At 33.6% G+C, this 14,801-nt stretch overlaps 1 protein-coding gene across 4 annotated transcripts in view; it reads right to left on the minus strand.

Moving 5' to 3' along the window:
• The window catches only part of CADM2 (cell adhesion molecule 2), a 1,076,345-nt gene that overhangs the window by 148,115 nt on the left and 913,429 nt on the right, over nt 1-14,801 (minus strand). The gene's annotated exons all lie outside the window — the stretch shown is intronic.

Here is a 14,801-nt window from a genome sequence, read left to right on the forward strand (position 1 = left end):
AGGGTTTTTTAAAGGTTGGATGAATAAATGAATAAGTTACTTTCTATTCTCTCAAAATGCAAGCAAATGAGCAAGTTTTGCACAAGCCTATGAAAAACAGGGATATGGTCATTCATCCAGAAATATTTATTACTTATTAACAAACAAGCACACCATGCAAATTCTTTAGAGCATGATGTTTCCTCTAATGTTTTTGAAGGAAAAATATGATTCTTTAGAATCCATCTTTAAAGTTAATAAAAGGTGAAAAAACACACTTTTTTCTTAAGATTTATTTATTTATTTATTGTTCTTTAGGGCAGCACCTGCAGCATATGGAAGTTCCCAGGCTAGGGGTTAAATTGGAGCTGCAGCTGCAGGCTTATGCCACAGCCATGGCAACATAAGATCTGAGCTGCATCTGCAATGCCACACACTTAATCCACTGAGCAAGGCCAGGGATCAAACCCACACCCTCATGGATACTAGTTGGGTTTGTTAGTACTGGGCCACAACAGGAACTCCAAGTATTAATTATTTTACCTATGTGACAGATTCTAGGACTCATAAAGAAGCAAAATTACTATCAAGAGGTAGACTATTAGACAAAAGACTTTAAAAAACTATTATTCAAAATGTTAAAGGTTTTATGAACTTAAGTAAAGACACTTCTTGTTCTATTTGTCTGATTCAATATTTGAATCAAAATAAAGATATTGATCCAGTGGAATGGATTTTCTATATTTTTTACAAAGATTTTAGAACATTGAAAAAATCTGTGATGGAGCTAGTATTAAACCACCTCATGGATAATCTAAAAGCACAGCCCTTTCAAGTATTTAGTGTCAGTGGTTTGACATTTATTCATCTCTAAAGCTTTTGCAGGTAGAGGAATAAAAATGTTTTAAGTCAAATATTTTACCAATTAAAAAACTCACTTATTCTATAAGCAAAGAAATACAACAGATATTTAAGGTTATATAAAAATAACATCTAGCTTACTATGACAATGATGGCAATGCTGTTTAATAAGAGAAGCAAATGGATCTATGGGTGAAAGGGAAGTGCTATCTTGATAATTTCATTATCCACAAAAATCATTTCTTATGATTACTCCCAAATGATTTATTTAACAAAATAGATGGAACCTACCTAACACCTAAAGCTCAGGTTTTAATTTTCATAAATTGTCCATTTATTTTTAGGAAAGTAAGATCAGCAGAGCAGAAATTATTTTTATTTTGTTCACTGCTTTTTCTGTTGTTGTTCTCAGTCCTAGAACAACTCCTAGACTTCAATTAAATATTTGTGGATAAATGAATGAGTAATGTCTTTTTATAATTTTTTCCAACTACCAGTTAGGGCCACTAGTGTGTTATAAAATCAAATTTATTTTTCATAGCTATCTCCCAAAAATTATAATCATTGATCAAATACTATCAAATAATAGTCATTATTATAAATGCTCTATATGCATTGGCTCATTGAATTCTTTCATACAGCATATAGAGCTGATGGTCTCCATGAAATTTCTCTTTTAGGATGAGGACATTTTATTTGCAGATTTTATTAACATAAAGAAAAATATTTTAAAAATTGTTTTTAGGAAGTTTCCTTGTGGTACAGTAGGTTAAGGATCCAGCATTGTCACCTCAGTAGCTGTGGCTGCTGTGGCATGAGTTTGATCTCTAGCCCAGGAAATTCTACATGCTGCAGGTACAGCCAAAAACAAACAAGCATTCTGCAGTTATATAATAATCACTTAATTAACTGGCCTTTTTCTTAAAAATATAAACAAAATTTCCCCTTTTAAAAAGAAATGCAGGGTTAACCTTTACTATATTATTAAACTGCAATGACTTCAATTTTAATATGATTTAAAAATTTCCAAAAATCAAAAGTCTAGGAGTTGATGATTTCACAAGTGAATGCTATTAAATATTTAGAGAAGATTTAACACCTATCCTTATGAAACTCTTCCTTCCAATGAATTGCAGAGGGAATAACACTCCCCAGCTCATTCTGTGAGGCCACCATCACCCTGATATCCCAATCAACCAAAGATACCACACACAGAAAATACTTACAGACTGATATCTCTGATGATCACAAGAATTCTCAACAAAATACTTGCAATTAATCCAAAACTACACGAAAAAGATCATACACTATGATCAAGTGGGATTTATCTCAGGGATGCTTCAATACCCACAAATCAATCAGTAGGATACTCCACATTAACAATTGAATTAAAATCTTATGGTTATCTTAATAGATGCATAAAAAGTTTTTGATAACATTGAACACCATTTATGATAAAAACACTCCAGAAAGTGGGCATAGAGGAACCTACCTTAACATAATAAGGGCCATATATGATAAACCCACAGCTAACACCATTTTCAATGGTGTAAAGCTGAAAGCATTTCCATTATGATCAGGAACAAGATAAGGATGTCCGTTCTTACCACTTTTATTCAACATAGTTTTGGATGTCCTAGCCACAAGAGCCAAATAAGAAAAGGAAATAAAAGGAAGCCAAATTGGAAAAGAAGAAGTAAAACTATCACTGTTTGCAGATATGATACTATATATAGAATCTCCTAAAGATTCTACCAGAAAACTACTAGAGCTCATCAATGAATTCAGTAAAATTATAGGATACAAAATCAATACACAGAAGTCTTTCACATTTCTATATACTACCAATGAAAGATCAGAAAGAGAAATTAAGGAAACAATCCAATTTACCATTGCATGGGAAAGAATAAAATACCTAGGAATAAACTTACTTATGGGGGCAAAAGATCTGTACTCTGAGAACTATAAGACACTGGAGAAAGAAAATGAAGATGACACAAATAGATGGAAAGATATAATATGTTCTTGGACTGGAAGATCAAAATGTTACCCAGGCAATCTACAGATTCAATGCAACCCCTATCAAATTACCAATGGCATTTTTCACAGAACTAGAATAAAATATTTTTAAACTTGGATGGAAGCACAAAAGACCTGAATAGCCAAAGTAATCCTGAGAAGGAAAAACAGAGCTGGAGAAATAAGGCTCCGTAACTTCAGACTACTACAAAGCTACACTCATCAAAACAATATGGAACTGGTTCAAAAAACAGAAATTGAGATCAATGGAACAGGATAGAACTCAGGTACCTATGGTCAATTAATCTTTGACAAAGGAAACCAGACTATAAAATGGAAAAAAGGATAGTCTCATCAGTTTTCAAATTTCTTTTTGTAACAGTTCTATTTAAAACAAATAAATATTTAATGATTTATAGTCTTTCTCTCTCAAAAAAAAGAGAAAATTTACTTTAAAAAATATATTTAAAATTATCCTACCTTGCAATTATAATATGAAAATATTAGGCTCTTTTATAAAGCTAAAATATATTACAAAATTATATGTATTGTTTTTCCTATATTATGACCAATCTTGCTGCTCTGGCCTTCTATTAATTATTCCACTATTAATCCATTCCTAACTCATAAATTATTCCCAACTATGCTAAAAGAAATGTTATAATAAGAAAACAGAAGTAGATAAGATGGTATAGAGTGGTGGTGTCCAATATAGTAACAATTAGTCACAAGAGGCTATTTAAATTTAAGTGCAAGTTGATTAAAATTAAATAAAATTCAAACTGCAATTCCTTAGTTCACAAAATCCACATCTCAAGTGCTGAGTAGACATGTGTACTTGGCTGTTGACTACTCTTCTAAAACAGATATGTAACATGTCCATCACCACAGTAAATTCTATTAGACAGTGCCTGTATGGAAGGATTTTGTAAGAGTGATAAAAATCATTTCTTTTGCCTTACCCCTATTTACTTATAAGGTTGCTCAGGTTTTCTTTCATGGTGGTAGAAAAGAAGTCTAGAAGTAAAAACACAATCATTGTAGCTTTGTTTGGTCGTTTGTTGGTTGTTTAGCTTTCATGATTTCAGTAGGGAATTCAGAAACTTTCATTTTCTGCTCATAATGTCATGAGAAAGAAATTGATAGAGGAAAAGATCTCGAAATTATTAGTTCAGACAATAAATGCGAGGAGAAAGCAGTAGAAGTCAAGAAGCTAGTGATAATGGTGAAATAGAAGTTTTCACTTATTCTCAATGAGTTTTAGCAAACTCAAAAATAGATAAGGGAAGAATTTGTTTGTAAGGAAATAAAAGAAGGACATTATAACATAATATTTTGCCACGTGATTTGGCTAAAAAGAAAATATGACAATATTCTTTCATCTTTGATGGTTTTTGTGCATAAGGATTTATATAGACTATAAATGGAACGATTTTGAAGGTATTTGATAATAAAGAAATTTAAAAAAATTCATTTTTCAGAGTTTCTGCTGTGGCTCAATGGGTTAAAGACCTGATATTGTCTTTGTGAGAATGTAGGTTCAATCCCCGGCCTGGATCCAGTGTTGCTGTAAACTGCAGCATAAGTCACAGAGGCAGCCTGGATCCATTGTTGTTATGGCTCTGGCATTGGCCCCATCGACAGCTCTGATTGGACCCCTGGCCTGGGAACTTCCATATGCCACAGGTGCAGCCATAAAAAGAAAAAAAAAAGAAATTTAAAATTCATCTAAAACATTTAATTTGTACTTATAAATGTAAAGATGAAAAATTTTACAATTACGGAAAAACATATTTGTATTCCTTTTGAAAAATTATGAACCACCAAAGTTTTTTAAAGTATTACATTCTGACAACGCAAGTATAGGAAGAACCAGAAGCACTGATAAACTAGGACACATTAAAGATGTACTTGAAATATGGTATTCAGTATTTAAAATATGGATATGTTCCAGGATCATGCAGGGCAATTGTTTCCCATTTCAGGTATATGTGTATGAGCAAAGTCAGAAAAATATGAAATAGAAATTCAGGTTTGCTATAATTAAATTCTTATCAAAAAGTCTAATAAAGTTGTTTTTCACTATCCCTTTCCCTTTTATTAGTACATCTACACATTATTTAAAAAACTTAAAATGTGGAGTCCCCATTGTAGCCCAGTGGAAATGAATCCAACTAGTAACCAACCATGAGGATGCAGTTTCAATCCCTGGCCTTGTTCAGTGGGTTAAGGATCCTGCATTGCTGTGGCTCTGGTGTAGGCTGGCAGCTATAGCTCTGATTCAACTCCTAGCCTGGGAACTTCCATATGCCACAGGTGAGGCCCTTAAAAGCAAAATAAATAAATAAATAACTTAAAATCTAAAAACTAAGAACAAAATGTCTATTACACCCAGGTGATATATGGTAATAACAGTATTTCCTGATGTATCAAAGATTAATGCAATAAAGTATAATATATTCACTGATTATATGTCTTAATTACAAATGTAATCAAATTGATAATTTGCAATGCAAATTTATCAATACAAAAAAATTCCAATATTAAAGAAGAAAAATAACTGAGGACTGACATTATCTGACTTCAATACTAGTATAAAGCTACATTAATCAAGACAGTGTGGTTTTGATGACATGATAGCATACCTAGAAAATCCTGAAGATGCTACCAGAAAACTTATAGAGCTCATCAGTGAATTACAAAAAATACACAGAAATCTACTGCATTTCTATATACAAAGATGGTGTGGTTTTGATGCAAAAAAATAAACAAATAGATCAATGGAACAGAGCAGAGGGCCCAGAAGGAAACTTACCTAAATATAGTCAATTGATTTTAATAAAAGAACAAAGGCAATTCATTGAGTATGATGTCATATATGGCCTATATTATACTGAGGCATATTACTTCTATGCCCAATTTCTGGGGACTTTTTTTTTATAAGCATAAATAGGTGTTGAATTTTTCAAAAGCTTTTTCTGCATCTACTGAGATGACCACATGGTTTTTAATTCTTCAGTTTGTTAACATGGTGTATCACACTGATTGATTTGTGGATACTGAAAAATCCTTGTATCCCTGGGATAAATCCCACTTTATCATACTGTATTATCCATTTAATGTATATCTGCATTCAGTTTGCTAGTATCTTGTTGATTTTTGTGTCTATGTTCTTCGGTGATAATATATATTAATTTTCTTTTTTGTGGTATCTTTGTCTGGTTTTGGTATTAGGGTAATGGTGGCCTCAGAATGAGGGTGGGAGTGTTCCTCTTTCTGAAATTCTCTGGGAGAGTTTCATGAGGATAGGTGTTAACTTTTCTCTAAATGTCTAATAGAATTTGACTGTGAAGCCACCTGGTCCTGGACTTGGAGGATGGGAAGTCTTTAAATCACAGATTCAATTTCAATACCTGTAATTGGTCTGTTCATTTTTTTTTTTCACTTATTCCTGGTTCAGTTTTGAAAGATTGTTCCTTTTTAAAAATTTGTCCATTTCTTCTATTTGTCCATTTTACTGACATATAGTTACTTGTAGCAGTCTCTTATGATCCTTTGTATTACTGTGTTAGTTGTAACTTCTCCTTTTTCATTTCTAATTTTATTTATTTATTTATTTATTTATTTATTTATTTATTTATTTATCTTTTTGCCTTTTCTTGTGCCACTCCCACGGCATATGGAGGTTCCCAGGCTAGGGGTCTAATTGGAGCTGTAGCCACCAGCCTACGCCAGAGCCACAGCAAGACGGGATCCGAGCCGCGTCTGCAACCTACACCACAGCTCACAGCAACACCGAATCCTTAACCCACTGAGCAAGGGCAGGGCTCGAACCCGCACCTCATGGTTCCTAGTCGGATTTGTTAACCACTGTGCCACGACGGGAACTCCCCACATTTCTAATTTTATTGATTTGAGCCTTCTCCCTTTTTTTCTTGATGAGTCTGCTAAGGGTGTATTAATTTTGTAAATCTTTTCAAGGAACCAGTTAATTTCATTGATCTTTTCTATTTTTTTCATCTCTCTTTCATTTATTTCTGTTCTGATATTTATGATTTTTTTCCTTCTACTAACTTCAGGTTTTGTTTTGCTTTCTCTAGTTGCTCTAGGTATAAGATTAGGATGTGTATATAAGACTTCTCTTGTTTCTTTAGGTAAAATTGTATTGCTATAAACTTCCCTGTCAAAACTTCTTTTCCTGGGCCCCATAGGATCATCGTGTTGTCTCTAGGTATTTTTTTTTATTTCCTCAGTGATCCATTGGTTGTGTAGGAGCCACATTGTTTAGCCCCCACATGTTTGGTTTTTTTGCAGTTTTTTTTTTTTCATACAATTGATTTCTAATCTCATGGTATTGTGTTGGAAAAAGATGCTTGATATTATTTCAATTTTCTTAAATTTACAAAGCCTTGCTTTGTTCTGCAGTATGTGATCTGTTCTGGATTAAGTTCCATGTGCACTTGAGAAGAATGAATATTCTGCTGTTTTCAGATGGAATGTTCTATGAATATCAATTAAGTCCTTCTGGTCTAATGTGTCACTTAAGGCTGTTGTTTCCTTATTGATTTTATGGCTGGATTATTTGTCCATCGATGTAAGCAGGGTATTAAACTTCCCTACTATTGCTGTGTTACTATCAATTTCCCCTCTTACGGCTGTCAGCATTTGCCGTATATATTGAGGTGCTCTTATGTGGGGTACATATACATTTATAGTTGTAATATCTTCTTTATGGATTGATACCATAATCAATCATTATGTGGTGTTTTTATCTCTTGTAATAGATTTTTTTCTTTTTTCTTTTTTTTTTTTTTTTTTGGTTGTGCCTACAGCATACAGAAGATGGAAGTTCCTGGGCCAGGAATCAAACCTGCGCCATAGGAGTGACTTGAGCCTCCACAGTGACAATGCTGAATCCTTAACCTGCTGAACCACTAAGGAAATCGTAACAGTATTTTAAGGTCTATTTTGTCTGATATGAGTATTTCTACTTCAGTTTTCTTTTGATTTTCATTTGCATGGAATACATTTTTCCATTCCCTCACTTTCAGTCACTATGTGTCCCTAGATATGAAGTGGGTCTCTTGTAGACAGCATATATTTGGGTCTTGTTTTTGTATCCATTTAGCTAATGTATGTCTTTTTGTTGGAACATTAAGCCATTTATATTTAAGGTAATCATCAATATGTATGTTCTTATTGCTATTTTGTTACATGTCTTGGATTTGTTTTCACAGGTCTTTTTTCTTGCCTTCCTCTTTTGTTCCCTTCTTTTGTGATTTAATGACTATATTCAGTATTATGTTTGGATTGATTTCTTTTTATTGTGTGTGCATTTATTGTACATTTTTGATTTGAAGTTCCCATGAAGTTTTGATATAACAGTCTATATACATATATTTTTTTATGTTGCTGGTCTCAACTTCAAATGCATTTCCAATATCCTATATTTGTACAATACTCTTTTCACAATTGCTGGTTTTGATATCATATTTGTATGTGAATGATTTACTACCTTTACTATATGTTTGCCTTTATTGGTGAGCTTTCCCATTCATAATTTTTAGTTATAGGCTTTATTTTTGTGCTTGGAGAAGTTCCTCTAGTATTTGTTGTAAAGCTGGTTTGGTGATGCTGAAGTTTTTACTTGTCTGTAAAGCTTTTAATTTATCCATTGAATTTGAGTGAGAGCCTTGCTTAATAGAGTATTCTTGGTTGTAGGTTTTTTCCTTTCATCACTTTAAATATATCATGGTATTGCCTTCTGGCCTGCAGAATTTCTGCTGAAAGATCAGCTGATGACATTATGAAGATTTCCTTGAATATTATCTGTTGCTTTTCCTGTGTTGCTTTTCATATTTTATCTTTGCCTTTATTTTTTGTCAGATTGGTTAATATGTGTCTTGCCATGTTCCTCCTTTGAGTTTATCCTTTATGGGACTCTGCACTTCCTGAAATTGAGTGAGTGTTTCCTTTCCCATATTAGGGAAGTTTTTGGCTGTTATCTTTTCTAATATCTTCTCAGGCTATTTCTCTCTCTTCTATTTCTGGAATGCCTATAATGAAAATGATGGTGTATTTAATGCTGTCCCAGAGTTTACTTAGACTGTCCTCATTTCTTTTCTTTTCTTTTTTTTTTTTTTTTTTTGTCTCTTTAGGCCATACCTGCAGTGTATAGAAGTCCCCAGGCTAGAGGTTGAATCTGAGCTGTAGCTGCTAGTCTATACCTCAGCCACACAGGATCTAAGCCACGTCTACAATCTACATCACAGCTCAAGGCCACACTGGGTCCTTAACCCACTGAGTAAGGCCAGGGATCGAACCTGTATCTTCATGGATACTAGTTGGGTTCATTAACTACTGAGCCATGATAGGAACTCTCATCATTTCTTTTCATTCTTTTTTCTTTATCCTTTTCCATGGCAGTGAAGTCCACCAATCTGCCTTCAAGCTCACTTATTTGTTCTTCTGCCTCCCATTCTATTGATCCTTTCTAGTATCAATTTCATTTTAGTTATTGTCTTGTTCATCTATATTTTTTTGTTCTTTAAATCTTCTAGCTCTTTGTTACACATGTCTTGTATCTTCTTATTCTGTGTCTCCATTCTTTTTTTTCAAGATCTTAGATAATCTTTACTATCATTACTCTGAATTATTTTTTCAGGTAGATTTACTTTATCTGCTTCACTTGGTTGGTCTTCTGGGGTTTTACTTTGTTCTATAGTCTGGAACATATTTCTCTGGAGTATCATTTTATCTGACTTTCTGTGTTTGTGTTCTCTTTCCACAGGCTGCAGGAATGTAGTTTCTCTTGCTTCTGGTGTCTACCCCCTGGTGAATGAGGTCACTCCAGGGGCTTGTGCAGGCTTCCTGGTGGGAGGGACCAGTGCCTGCCCATTTTAGGTGGAACTGGCTCATGTCCTTCTGATGGACAAGCCTCTGACAAGGGGTGTGTTTAGAAGAGAGGGGGCTGTAGGCCCAGGGTGACTTTAGGCAGCCTGTCTGCTGTTGAGGGGAGGCTGTGTTCCCAAGCTGTTGGTTCTTTGACCTGAATGTTCCCACTCTGTTGGTTCTTTGTCCCAGCACTGGAGCCTGCACACTGTTGGGCAGGGCTAGTGCTGGGTGCCAAAACAGCAACCTCCAAGAGAATGCATGTCCATAAATATTCCCTATGGTTTCCATGATCAGTGTCCTTGTCCCCACAGTGAGACACAATGGATCTTCACCTCCCCAGGATACCCTCCAATACCTGCAGGAACATCTGGCTCAGTCTCTTATAAAGTCACTGCTTTGCTCTGGGTCCCAGTGCATACAAAACATTGTGCATATCCTCCAACAATGGAGCTCCTATACTCAAACCTTACTAGCCTCCAAAGCCAAATGTTCTGGGGGATCTTCTTCCTAATGTCAGAGCCCCAGGCTGGGGAACCTGATGTGGGGCTTAGAATTCTCATTTTTGGGGGATAAACTCTGTAACATAATTATTTCCTAGTTTGTGAGTCATCCACCCAGCAGGTATGTGATTTTGTTGTATTGCTGAAGTGTCCCCCCATCATCTTGTTGTGGCTTCTCCTTTGTCTTTGAATGTAAAATATCTTTTTTGGCCAGTTCCAGTTCTTTTTGTCAATTGTTATTCAGCAGTTGTGATCTTGGTGTTTTCATGAGAGGAAGTGAATTTAATTCCTTCATTTCTCCATCATTTCTCTGATCTCTGAGATATGTTATTTTAAAATGCTACTTGTAACATTCCCCTCTCTAGTAACCTGAAACATTTAATCAAGTGCTTTATATAATAAATAGAAAAACAGTAGAAGCATTTTTGGTACAACTAACACAGGAAAATTTTAAAAAAACTTACCTGGGCTAAGGAGGTGTATAGGTTTGTGCATGGAGAATTAAGTAGGTGGGAATTAATTATTTTATTTTTTATAATTGAAAAGGGACAGATGCAAAAAATCATACTTAATGAAGAATTTCTGCCTACATTTGAAAATATTTCTGTTCTGTATCATGTATATATGTATCATGTACAGTGGAAACGAAGTTATAACAAAATAATTAGAAGCCTCCAAACTATTTGTATTGACTATTTTCTAGTATGGACAGACTTTTTTTTTTTTTATTCTATTTTATTGAAATAAGCAGGACCAAAGCAAGAACTGATCGTGTACATTAGATGCTCCAGAAAAGTGGAAGATATGTCCAGTCAAGAATTCAGTTATTTTACGCACACATTAACTATATTTAAAAAGAGCAAAACAATTTGGAGTGAATAAGCAATGAGATCCTCTTGCATAGCACAGGAAACTGTGTAGTCACTTGTGATGGAACATGATGGAAGATAACACATATATATACATGACTGGTCACTTTGCTATATAGCAGAAATTGACAGAATATTGTAAATCATCTTTAATAAAAAATTAAAAATAAAAATTAAAAAAATAAAAAAGCAAAACAAGAAAGGAATCTCTTTAAAATATATTTTTAACATAAGGTTTTAAGGGGAAAATTAATTGTATTATTTATCTGCATGTTAACTAGAATGGAAATAAAAGCCTCAAGAAGGTAAAGACTATAAGCTGACCATTTAATTTCTTATAATAATAATGAATCCAGGAACTTTTTGGTTATTAAAGGTATATAATACATTTCTTATTTTTATTCATTATCCTAATAGATCTCATTTAAACACACACTTTCAAACCCGTAGCTTCCAAAGTCACTCCTCCCCTTCTCCTTTCCTTCTTTCTTTCCTTTCTTTTTTTCTTACATGGTTTCTCACAGTGAATTTCTTTAGACTTACAAGCTGGTTCTCTTACAAGACTTAACTATGCATTGTTTCATAGTTGCAAAGTTTATGTGCATGTGTAAATATTTATTTTGTAGGCAAAGCATGGCACCACTACACAATAGAAATACTATACAAATATTACTGATAGTGTAAGGTTTCATAATTGGATGGTTATATATAATGGACCTTACAACACACATACACATACAGAGTTAAACTTCACATTCTTATTTATCCGTATTAGTGGCTCAGTGCCCCAGTACTAAAATGCTTTCTTGGAACTCTTATTATTCTGAAATATTTTACTTATTTGTCTCTTTTTTTTTTCATTTTCAATAACAGTTGATTTTTATGCAATTTTATCAATGTCACACATAAAATGAATGTTCAGTTATTTTACTTCTTTTCTTGTTTTGTACAGTTTTTGCTGTTAGTGGAGATACATTATTCTCACTGAGAATTAAATGAAGTGACTCATACAATCTGTTCTTTTAAAAATTAAATCAGACAAATAAAAAGTTATTGTTTTCAAAGTGATCTGTGTAAAAATAGGAAAATGAGTGAGAATTTCTATCAATAAAAAAGAAAGTGTCTTTTTCAACTACGCAAGTGCAAGGTATGCTATTACCTATTATTTGAAATTTGCAAGTATTTGCGGTTTACAGTGAAAAGCCTACATTTTCTTAAATCTCAAGATTAAAGAAATTCTCTTCCATCATGGTGGCATTAAAATTTAAGATCAATAATTTACAAAGAAAGGAACATTGTGATATATTTCATAGGCTGAATCCTTCTATATCATATATCACAAGGTTACTAAGTTAAAACAAACATTTAGCCCTAAAAATATAATTCCTCCTCCTATTTGTTTTCATTATGTTCCTTGTCACTTTATGTTTAACGGTTATGTCTTATTTCTCATCAATTTTGCCTTTCCGCATTAACACAGGATTTTTATTTCAGGGTGCAGTCATAACCCCATTATTGTAGGGATGTATATACTCTTGTAAGTTACCACAGAAAACGATGGCATCTATTCTGCTCTGTGGTTCTGAAAAGCTGCTCCTCTTTTGGGCCAGCCTTTGTGGTTATTCATGATAGAAACTTTGTAAAATCATGTGGAAATCTATACTTATGTTCCATAAATTCTAGGCTAACCATCTTTTTCCTTTTTCAATTCTTCTTTCTATTCCCCTACCCTACTTGCTTCCATGGAATTTCCATATCATGCATATTGTTCATGTGGACTTATGTGGAGCCATGATCTGCTGTCCTGGAAAAAAAACCACTGGGATATTTTTATCATTATTCTTAGATGTTTATGAAGACCACATCCAATTTGCTCATTTTGCTCTAATTTTCATGCAAACTGTTACTAAATGTCCCTCTCCACTTTACATTCCTCATTTCATCTCTGGGGAATTTTCTGCATCCCTAAAGGAATATTCAGTATTATCATCAGTTACTTTTAATTAACTTCACATACTTGAATGATGGTATGCTTGATGCTAGGAAAAATAATTTAAATAGATATGGTCTCTGCCTCCAAGCCATTTACATATTAAATCATGATAGAATGAGTTTTTATTTTCATTTGGCCACTAAGTATAACATTCCTCATGTAAAGATTTATAGAAAATTAGGCAATTTAGTTTGCTTAATAATGCACACTGAAATATGGTGAACAGCTAAAAAATGCCCATTATATATATATTATATATGTATGTGTGTGTATGTGTGTGTGTATATATATAAATACATAAATATATATATATATATATATATATATATGTTATATATATAACATAGTTCCATTCTGGAATCTCTAGAAAGTGAAAATGACTTTGGAAACTAACAATTGGCATCTTACAACTAGACTGAAATAGTTTCAACAAATATAAACACTTCTCTAGAACCTAAGCAATAATCAGATAAAACCACTCTGCAACTGTGGGGTGGAATAAGACAAATTCAAGTCTAGTCCATGACCAGGTGTGAAAGGGGACAGAGACCAAGGTGTTCAGCAACCGCACAGGGTAGCATGATTAAGCACAGCATCTTCATAAGAGCAAATCTAGTCCTGATTTAATATTTGTGCTTTGAAAGAAAAAGTTACCAACATACACATCACTGAATTGCCCCCAATCCTAACAGCATCCAATTCAGAGTACTCTTCAGAATATTTAGTATAAACCCATATTCTCTAGTAAACCTGTCCCACTTTTTCATACCTATATTCAGAGATTTCTCTAGTATACCATATTCTTTGCCACAGCAAACTAAATAAATGTAATTTTGCTAGACTAATTGTAGGTTTCTGGTGATCTTTGGCTGGTGATCTTTAATATTCCTTATGACTTAATTTTATTATTTTCTTTTATTATATATTGAAAATTACAGATAAATTAGTAGTCAAAGATTATTTTTAAAGATCTTATCTGGATTTACATAAGAGAAAAAATTAAATTGAAATCCTGCTTATCTGGGTCCTCTTGACATATCAAATTACGTAGTAAGAATAAATAGTAAAAGGAAGATGCTATAGAATGAATGTTAATGTTTTCCCTGAGTTCATAGGCTGAAATCTAATACTCAGTGTGGTGTCATTAGGAGGTAAGGGCTTTGGAAGATTATGACTGGGATTAGTACCTTTTCAAAAGAGACCCCAGAGAGCCCCTTGGCTCCTTCTGCCATGTGCAGACATGCAGAGAAGATGGCCAACTCTAAGCCAGAGTGAAGGTTCTCACCAGACACTGAATATGCCTGCTTCTTGACCTTGACATTTTGGCCACCAGGACTGTGAAAAATAAATTTCTGCTGTTTAAAAGTGACTCAGTCTTTGGCATTTTTCTTCTAGCTGTCTGAACCAACTAAGAAAGAAGGCAACTGACATTTTTGAAGACTTACTTAATGCCATAAACATGACTTAAGCTGTCTAGTTTGGTCCTCACAGGAATTAATTATCTAGTCTATAATCAAAGCTTAAGTAATTGTCCCAAGTCTCATTGCAAATAAATGTTGAAATATGGAAATATCCTAAGTTTGGGCTCTAAAATACACTTGTCTCCAAATCTGCTTCAGTGAGAACAGGAAGGAAATTAAAGAAGCTAATCTAATATAACTGAAAGTATTCTTCAAATTTTAATAA

This window comes from Sus scrofa, chromosome 13 (genome assembly GCF_054392235.1).
Source record: "Sus scrofa isolate SSC_HxYL_T2T_F1_AM1 chromosome 13, Sscrofa_HxYL_maternal_Yorkshire_Landrace_v2.0, whole genome shotgun sequence".
In the NCBI taxonomy this organism is placed as follows: Eukaryota; Metazoa; Chordata; class Mammalia; order Artiodactyla; family Suidae; genus Sus; species Sus scrofa.